Source organism: Rana temporaria, chromosome 5 (genome assembly GCF_905171775.1).
Source record: "Rana temporaria chromosome 5, aRanTem1.1, whole genome shotgun sequence".
NCBI lineage: Eukaryota > Metazoa > Chordata > Amphibia > Anura > Ranidae > Rana > Rana temporaria.
Genome location: NC_053493.1, coordinates 414,603,847 through 414,614,550, shown reverse-complemented (window position 1 = coordinate 414,614,550; position 10,704 = coordinate 414,603,847). Strand labels below are relative to the sequence as shown.

The 10,704-nt window shown below is 41.7% G+C and overlaps 1 non-coding gene across 1 annotated transcript; it reads left to right on the top strand.

The window, feature by feature from the left end:
• The first annotated feature begins 9,166 nt into the window (after positions 1 to 9,166).
• TRNAR-UCU lies at positions 9,167 to 9,238 on the top strand. Its single transcript has one exon. It is a non-coding gene; the product is annotated as a tRNA-Arg (tRNA).
• Positions 9,239 to 10,704: the final 1,466 nt, after the last annotated feature.

Below are 10,704 nucleotides of genomic sequence, written 5' to 3'. Positions count from 1 at the left end.
TTGTTAGTTAAAGCGACGCAGTGCCGAATCGCAAAACCTGGCCTGGGCATTTAGCAACAAAATGGTCCGGGGCTTAAGTGGTTAAATGACCCCTCCGGCGTATTTTATGCTAAAAAACTACGCGTTTTGTCGGGGCAAATCGCGGGACAAAACGCCGCAATTTGTCGCGGCAAATCGCGGTACAATACGCCGCGTTCAGGTGTGAATGCAGCCTTAAGGTCAGGTTGCTTGGCTGGGTGTTGGCTGCCCGTGCAACGGAGTGAAGTGCGTGAGGCGACGTGCCAAAAAAATACCTGAAAGTGGGAGGAGTTTCCCACCCCTGCGTGAGTATGTCTGGCGCGGAAGAGTCTGGATTGCTTGATAGTGGAGAGAAGATCGGTTGCAGTCATGTCGGCGTATCCATCGCCATCGGAGAGGCTGAGGCCTACTATGTCTCGGGCTGGAGCTAGTGCGAATCCTGCACCCACCGGAGCCTTGTTGACGGATACAGGTATAAACTTTCTCTACTCTCATCCATCACCCTGGACGGCGAGGTAACATGCCGCCCAAAAATATCCAGCAGCTCCTTCGGGGGCAGTGCTACAAGTACATGGATTGAAAACTGGCTTCAAGGGCGAGTTCAGAGGGTGGTGATAAATGGGAAGTACTAGTTAGAGCGAGAGCAATAATTCTAGCCCTGGACCTCCTCTGTAACTCAAAACATGCAACCTGTAGAATTTTCTAAACGTCGCCTATGGAGATTTTAAAGGGTAAAAGTTTGACGCCATTCCACGAGCGGACGCAATTTTGAAGCGTGACATGTTGGGTATCAATTTACTCGGCGTAACATTTTTTTAATAATATTGGTAATATTCTTCTTCTGATCACTAATATTATTAAGCGCATTTATATTTATTATACTTTTAATAATATTGGTAATATTCTTCTTATTATTACTAATATTATTACGTGTATTCATATTTATTATAATTTTAATAATATTGGTGATATTCTTCTTCTTATCACTAATATTATTAAGTGCATTCATATTTATTATACTTTTAATAATATTGGTAATATTCTTCTAACATTAATATTATTATTATTATTAAGTGCATTTATATTTATTATACTTTTAATAATATTGGTAATATTCTTCTTCTTATTACTAATATTATTACGTGTATTAATATTTATTATAATTTTAATAATATTGGTAATATTCTTCTTATCACTATTATTAATAAGTGCATTTATATTTATTATACTTTTAATAATATTGGTAATATTCTTCTTCTGATCACTAATATTATTAAGCGCATTCATATTTATTATACTTTTAATAATATTGGTAATATTCTTCTAACATTACTATTATTATTATTATTATTATTATTATTATTATTATTATTAAGCACATTTATATTTATTATACTTTTAATAATATTGGTAATATTCTTCTTCTTATCACTAATATTATTAAGTGCATTCATATTTATTATACTTTTAATAATATTGGTAATATTCTTCTAACATTACTATTATTATTATTATTATTATTATTATTATTATTATTAAGTGTATTCATATTTATTATACTTTTAATAATATTGGTGATATTCTTATTATTATCACTAATATTATTAAGTGCATTCATATTTATTATACTTTTAATAATATTGATAATATTCTTCTTATTATTACTAATATTATTACGTGTATTCATATTTATTATAATTTTAATAATATTGGTAATATTCTTCTTCTTATCACTAATATTATTAAGTGCATTCATATTTATTATACTTTTAATAATATTGGTAATATTCTTCTTATCGCTAATATTATTACATGTATTCATATTTATTATACTTTTAATAATATTGGTAATATTCTTCTTATTATCACTAATATTATTAAGTGCATTCATATTTATTATACTTTTAATAATATTGGTAATATTCTTCTTATCACTATTATTATTAAGCGCATCCATATTTATTATACTTTTAATAATATTCTTCTTATTATCACTAATATTATTAAGTGCATTCATATCTATTATACTTTTAATAATATTGGTAATATTCTTCTTATTATTACTAATATTATTACGTGTATTCATACTTAGTATAATTTTAATAATATTGGTAATATTCTTCTTCTTATCACTAATATTATTAAGTGCATTCATATTTATTATACTTTTAATAATATTGGTAATATTCTTCTTATCACTATTATCAATAAGTGCATTTATATTTATTATACTTTTAATAATATTGGTAATATTCTTCTTCTCATCACTAATATTATTAAGTGTATTCATATTTAATATAATAATAATAATAATTATAATAATATAATTCATATTCATTTATAATATTAAATAAAAATAAAACGAATCAAACATACAGAATTATTACATGTTATTAATATTATACTAAATATAAAATACAGCATTATCTATGAATAACCATAATGACCATAATAACCATAATGAATTTAAATACAGATTGAAGCAGCTGCAAGCACAGACACAATTTTCTCAGTGCTGGTCATGTGACCTGCAGTCTCAAAATAGTAAACAAGCACTATGATGTCACTGTGGTAACATGACCTGCAGCTGGTAAATAGCAGTGCAGGGGGAGGAGCTGTCAGTTGACATTTGGTCTTCACAGCAGAAGCATCTCTCTTGCAGAGCTCCTGACTGATAGATTCGTATTTCATCACATTATCTCCAGTGATTGGAATTGAGAGTCGATTGATTGATTGGCATTAATTGTCTGATCTATTATCAGTAATTGACATTTCCTGTCAGTTATTTTCTTCAAGCAAAAATGAGGAACGAAATCCTCGCCGTGTTTTTTTTTCTGTTGGTTCCTTGGGAACTAAACAGAAGAAATACCGTCATACAATCCCAAGAGGTCCGCATGGATCAGGAGGAGGGGATTGTGGAACCAACACAGAAGCCAGCGGAGATTCCGCTGATTTTTAAAATCCTTTACCCATGGGCTGTACCCAGAGATGTCGTCAGAGGGGCCCCAGAGACCCGCATGGAGGAGCACAGAAATTTAATCGGAGGGTCCCCAGAGACCCGCATGGAGGAGGAGGAAGAGATTGTGGAAACAACACCACAGCCAGCAAAGATTTCCCTGATATTTAGAATCTTGTACCCATGGGCTGTCCCCAGAGATGTCGTCAGAGGGGCCCCAGAGACCCGCATGGAGGAGGAGAACATGAAGAGGACGGTGCAGCCAGTGGAGGAAATGGTAAGAGGAATTGAAAACGACCGTCCAGAACCCATCAGCTGGTTTTTATTCCTGACCCGTCCTCCATTCTGGTTTAGCTGGGCAGTCCTGATCTGTGCTCTCATTCTGAAGTACGCCCTGCGCCAAAATTACCCGGCCAGAATATTAGGACGCTATTTGATGTTCCTGCAGCTGAGCGGATTCGTTTATCTACTGATCGATATCTGGAACAGCAGGGGGACATCCTTTGAGAATCTAATCCTACCCCTGCTTATAAATGCAGGTGATTGGTACCAATGGGTGGTCGCCGGGCTCTGGTCAGTCTGGTCCAAGGGGTGGGTGGCCTTAGAGAACACAGTCCCACCCCTGCTTATCGATATTGTTACTGAGCACCAGTTAGAATGCTTTCTGGGGCTTATCACCATGCTGGTGGTACTGCTCCTAATATTTTTCAAGCCATTCTACCGACTGCTCCGACCAACAAGTGAGAATGTGGAGAGCACCATGGAGGATCACATCAGTGCTTACCAATGGGATTTCTGCCGGCCAGTGAAGAAGCGCAGGCAAACCAATTACCTATGTGCCCTGCTACAGCGGCGAATGAAGAGAAGTAAACCACGAATGGCGGTCGAGCGCAAAAATATATTTTTAGAAAAGCGTGCCATCATCCCATCAAATGCCGCAATCATTCCACCAACAAGTGACGTCATTCTACCAGCAAATGCCGCCATCATTCCACCAACAAGTGATCTCACTCTACCAGCAAATGCCGCAATCATTCCACCAACACGTGACGTCACTCTACCAGCAAATGCCACCATCATTCCACCAACAAGTGACGTCATTCTACCAGCAAATGCCGCCATCATTCCACCAACACGTGATCTCACTCTACCAGCAAATGCCACCATCATTCCACCAACAAGTGATCTCACTCTACCAGCAAATGCCGCCATCATTCCACCAACAAGTGACGTCACTCTACCAGCAAATGCCGCCGTCATTCCACCAACACGTGACGTCACTCTACCAGCAAATGCCGCCATCATTCCACCAAAGAGCAAAAATGGAGAGAGTGCTATGGAGGTGACCGGCTCTTCCATTCCCAGAGTCGCACCTCATAGGGTTAACATCTGGGATAGCATACGGGCTTCATGCCGGCCAATGAAAAAGCGCAGGCCGACCAAAGTGTTTAGGGATAGGGACATCATTCCAACAGGTGTCACACCTCCTCAGGATTGCCTACGTGCCCCGCTACGCCGGCAAATGAAGAGATGTAAACCACCAATGGTGGTCATGCGCAAATTTTTCTTCCCAGGAAAGAGGAAGCGCAGGCCAACCAAAATGTTCAAAGATGGCGACATAATCCCAACGAGCGATGACATCCTTCCAACAAGAGAAAATGCAGAGAGCACCATGGAGGAGACGGACTTTCCTATTCCCAGAGTCGCACCTCCTAGGGATCACATCCGTGCTCACATACGGGATTTATGCCGGCCAATGAAGACGCGCAGGCCAACCAAAGCGTCTAGGGATAGCATCATATTCCCACCGAGCGATGACATCCTTCCAACAAGTGAAAATGTGGACAGCTCTATGGAAGAGACTGACGTTCCTGTTTCCAGAGTCGCACCTCCTCGAGCTTCCTTTCGTGCTAGGCTAAGCCAGCGAATAAAGAAGCTCAAAACAAAAATGGTGGCCGGGCAGAAGAAAATCTTCCCACGAAAGAGTGACATCACCCCACCGAGTGATGTCATCATTCCACCAACAAGCAAAAATGCAGCGAGCGCTACGGAGAAGACGGCATTCCCCATTCCCAGCGTCGCACCTACTAGGAATAACACTAGGCCCTGTAGTGATGAGGTCCTTCCAACCAAATACAGAGTGGACAGAGCTACAGAAGAGACCGACGTTCCCATTCCCAGTGTCGCGCCTCCTCGGGATCACAGCAACGTCATCCCACAGAATGGTGGTCGCCTCTCATTACCGAGTTCCCTTATGTCACCAGTGACTGATGACATCAATATGCTATTGGATTCCAGCATTAGTCAACAAAAGGCAACACTGGCTGTTGATCCCAATGTGGAAACTCGTAGTAATCAGACCCGTCTTCACCTACGGGAATTATTCCGGCTAGTGAAGAAGCGCAAGGCAACCAAGGAGGACCGCCAGGAGTCTTAAACCGGATCTTTACTTTTCATTGCCTCTCGGGGGATCAGGAAGGAATTTTTTTCCCCCTGCTGTAGCAAATTGGATCATGCTCTGCTGTTTTTTTTTGCCTTCCTCTGGATCAACTGTGGGTATAGAATTGGGTATATAGGATTGTACGATATTTTTTTATCTTATTTTTTTATGGTTGAACTGGGTGGACTTGTGTCTTTTTTCAACCTGACTAACTATGTAACTATAGCGCTCCAGCGCTATGGTGTCCTGGAGCCACTGCCAGCTTTGGTCAAGTGGCTTCCAGGTACCAATCTCTGGCCGATTTAATTGGCTGGGCCAACATGACGTCAGACGTGGGAGTTCAGATGTCTCGGCATTGCCGGAGTTGTGTGTTATATTATAAATGGTGCAGTGTTAGTATAGTGTGTTATTATAGTGTGTTATTGTAGTGCAGTGTTAGTATAGTGTGTTATTGTAGTGCAGTGTTATTACATTGTTAGTCGAAAAAGGACACAAAACCATCCAGTTCAACCATAAAAAAAAATTATTGTACAATCCCATATACCCAATTCCATACCCACAGTTGATCAAGAGGAAGGCAACAAAAAAAAACCAGCAGAGCATGATCCAATTTGCTACAGCAGGGGAAAAAATTCCTTCCTGATCCCCCGAGAGGCAACCAGATTTTCCCCGGATGAACTTTATCTATAAATGTCAGTACTCAGTTATATTCTGTACATTTAGGAAAGTATCCAGGCCTTTCTTAAAGCAATCTACTGATCTGGCCAGAACCACCTCTGGAGGGAGTCTGTTCCACATTTTCACAGCTCTTACTGTAAGGAAACCTTTCCGTATTTGGAGATGAAATCTCTTTTCCTCTAGACGTAAAGAGTGCCCCCTTGTCCTCAGTGTTGACCGGAAAGTGAATAACTGAACACCAAGTACACTGTATGGACCTCTTATATATTTGTACATGATGATCATATCCCCCCTAATTCTCCTCTTCTCAAGAGTGAATAGATTTAGTTCTTCTAATCTTTCCTCATAGCTGAGCTCCTCCATGCCTCTTATCAGTTTGGTTGCCCTTCTCTGCACTTTCTCCAGTTCTCCGATATCCTTTCTGAGAACTGGAGCCCAAAACTGAACTGCATATTCCAGATGAGGTCTTACTAATGATTTGTACAGGGGGGGGGGGGCAAAATTATATCTCTGTCTCTGGAGTCCATACCTCTCTTAATACAAGAAAGGACTTTGCTCGCTTTGGAAACCGCAGCTTGGCATTGCATGTTATTATTGAGCTTATGATCTACCAAAACCCCCAGATCCTTCTCCACTACGGATCCCCCCAGATCCTTCTCCACTACGGATCCCCTCAGATCCTTCTCCACCATGGATTCCTCAGATCCTTCTCCACTATGGATCCCCCCAGATCCTTCTCCACTACGGATCCCCCCAGATCCTTCTCCACTACGGATCCCCTCAGATCCTTCTCCACTACGGATTCCCCCAGATCCTTCTCCACCATTGATTCCCCCAAATCCTTCTCCACTACGGATCCCCCCAGATCCTTCTCCACTACGGATCCCCCCAGATCCTTCACCACTACGGATCCCCCCAGATCCTTCTTGACTACGGATCCCTCCAGATCCTTCTCCACTACGGATCCCCCCAGATCCTTCTTGACTACGGATCCCTCCAGATCCTTCTCCACTACAGATCCCCCCATATCCTTCTCCACTACGGATCCCCCAGATCCTTCTCCACTACGGATCCCCCCAGTTGTACTTCCCGCTAGTATGTATGATGCATATTCTTAGCCCCCAAGTGCATAACTTTACATTCATCCACATTAAACCTCATCTGCCACTTAGTCGCCCAATTAGACAGAGCATTGAGGTCGGCTTGTAAATTGGCGACATCCTGTAAAGACGTTCTTCCACTGCATAGCTTGGTGTCATCTGCAAAGACAGAAATGTTACTTTTGATCTCAGACCCAATATCATTTATAAATATATTGAAAAGTAAGGGTCCCAGCACTGAACCTTGGAGTACACCGCTGATAACATTGGACCATTCAGAGTAAGAATCATTAACCACGACTCTCTGAATTCTGTCTTTCAGCCAGTTTTCTATCCATTAGTATAGTGTGTCTTTCTTTCTTTTTCTTTCCTTCTCTCTCTCTCCTTTCATCTCTTTCTTTTATTTATTTCTCTTTCTTTCTCTCTCTTTCTCCACCCCTCTATTTCTTTCCTTCTTTTTTTTTTTTTTTTTTCATTTCTTCCTTTCTTTATCCCCCACCCATTTCTCCCTTCTTTCTCTTTTTTTCTTTCTCTTTCTTTCTCTCCCTCCATATTTCTTTCTTTCTCCCTCCATCTCCCTCTTCCTTTATTTATTCATTTATTTTTTCTCTCTCTCTCTCTCTCTCTCTCTCTCTCTCTCTCTCTCTCTCTCTCCCCCCATCCATCAATCTTTCTTTCTTTCTTTGTTTTTTCCTCCATCTCTCTATTTCTTTCTGTCTGTCTTTCTCCCTTCATCTCTTTTTCTTTCTCCCTCCATCTCTCTCTTTTTCATTCTCCCTCCATCCTTTTTTTCTCCCTATTTCTTTCTCCCCCTATCTCTCTCTTTCACCCCCATCTTTTTTCTTTCTTTCTTCCTCCATCTTTCTTTTTTTTCTGTCTCCATCTCTTTCTCCTTCCATCTCTGTATTTCTCCCTCCATCTCTCTCTCTTTCTTTCTTTCCCCCTCCATCCATCTCTCTCTCTCTCTTTCTTTCCCCCTCCATCCACCTCTCTCTCTTTCTTTCCCCCTCCATCCATCTCTCTCTTTCTTTCCCCCTCCATCTCTCTTTCTTTCCCCCTCCATCTCTCTTTCTTTCCCCCTCCATCTCTTTCTTCCTTACTCCCTCCATCCCTCTTTCTCTCTCCATCTCTTTCTTCCTCCACCTCTTTTTTTTTTCTTTCTCCCTCCATCTCTCTTTTTCTTTCTCCCTCTTTTTTTTTCTCCTTCCATCATTCTTTCTTTCTCCATCTCTCTCTTTCACCCCGTCTCTTTTTTCGCTCTCCCCCTATCCCTCTTTCTTTCCTTCTTTTTCTCTTTCTTACTTTCCTTATTTACCTCCCTCTCTCTTTCTTTTTTCCTTCCCTCTCTCTCCCTCCATCTTTCTTACTTTTTTTCCTTCCCTATCTCCCTCCATCCCCTTCTCTTTTTCTTTCTTTCTTACTTTTTTTCCCCTCCATGCTTTATTTTTTTTCTATTTCCTTCTCTCTCTATCTTTATTTCCATCATCTCTGAGCTCTGTTGGACATCACTGATGTACCCCGATCAGCGGGGGCGGGCCTTATAGAACAGAGGCCGTATTTGGGCAGCAAAGAGGCTTAGTGGTTAGCCTTGCAGCACTGGGGACCTTGGTTCCAATCCTGACCAGGACACTATCTCCATGGAGTTTGCATGTTCTCCCTTTGCTTGCGTGGGTTTCCTCCGGGTTCTCCGGTTTCCTCCCACACTATAAAAGACATGCTACTCTCTCTCTCCCTTTCTTTCTTTCCATCATCTTTGAGCTCTATTGGACATCACTGATGTACCCCGCTCCGTGGGGGCGGGCCCTTTTGAACAGAGGCCGCATATGGGCAGCACAGAGGCTCAGTGGTTAGCCTTGCAGCACTGGGGTCCTTGGGTCAAATCTGCATGGAGTTTGCATGTTCTCCCTGTGCTTGCGTGGGTTTCCTCCGGGTTCTCCGGTTTCCTCCCACACTATAAAAGACATGCTACTTTTTGCGTTGGTGGTGCAGTGGTGAGCATAGCTGCTTTCTAAGCAGAAGACTCGGGTTCGATTCCCGGCCAACGCCATCCCCAAGAGATCTGCCTCACCTGCTAAGTGTATTGAGTTCCCAGGGAGGAAGTGCTATAAAAATTAAGTGTTAAGTATATATGAACGGTGAATTTTTTTTTTAACAACTTAAGGACCGCCTACCGCCGATATACGTTGGCAGAATGGCACGGCTACCTGTACTTGATTGTTAAATGCCCAGCCGTGGCCCGCAACCCGGTCCGAAGCTCCGTGACTGCGGCCGCGGGACCCGCGGACCTGATCGCCGCCGGAGTCCCGCGATCAGTCCCCGGAGCTGAAGAACAAACCTTCCCCGTTCTTCACAGTGGCGCTGTCATTGATCGTCTGTTCCCTGATATAGGGAACGACGATCAGTGACGTCACACGTCCAGCCACGCCCCCCCTACAGTTAGAAACACATATGAGGTCACACTTAACCCCTTCAGCGCCCCCTAGTGGTTAACTCCTAAACTGCAATTGTAATTTTCACAGTAAACAATGCATTTTTATAGCACTTTTTGCTGTGAAAATGACAATGGTCCCAAAAATGTGTCAAAATTGTCCGATGTGTCCGCCATAATGTCGCAGTCACGGAAAAAATTGCTGATCGCCGCCATTAGTAGTAATTAGTAGTAAAAAAAAAATTATTAATAAAAATGCAATAAAACTATACCCTATTTTGTAAACGCTATAAATTTTGCGCAAACCAATCGATAAACGCTTATTGCGATTTTTTTTTTTATACCAAAAATAGGTAGAAGAATACGTATCGGCCTAAACTGAGGAAGAAAAAGGTTTTTAGATATTTTTGGGGGATATTTATTATAGCAAAAAGTAAAAAATATTGCATTTTTTTCAAAATTGTCGCTCTATTTTTGTTTATAGCGCAAAAAATAAAAACCGCAGAGGTGATCAAATACCACCAAAAGAAAGCTCTATTTGTGGGGAAAAAAAGGACGCCAATTTTGTTTCGCAGAAACGTTGCACGACCGCGCAATTGTCAGTTAAAGTGATGCAGTGCCGAATCGCAAAAAGGGGCAAGGTCTTTTACCTGCATATTGGTCCGGGTCTTAAGTGGTTAAACCAAAACAAATGAAGTGAATGTGTCATATGTTTGTATGGATTTAATTAAACATTTTTTGAATAACAGATTTATTACACGTGGATGTGATTGTTTTGTGGTCCCCTTTTCAGCCAGTAGGTGGAGCACTCGGCTCCTTTTCAGGTATTTTCTAGGCTCTCCTTCACTTCTCCCAGCTTCCTACCACCCTGTCATCCTTATCCTCCTGTACCGAACTGCCAGCTTCCTACCACCCCATCCATCATCTTCATCCCCTGCTGTACCCTTCTGCCAGCTTCCTACCACCCCTGTCATCTTCATCCCCCCCTGTACCCCACTGCTTCTTACCACCCCACCCCTATCATCTTCATCCCCTGTACCCCACCATCTTCACCTCCCTGTACTCCACTATCAGCTTCTTACCA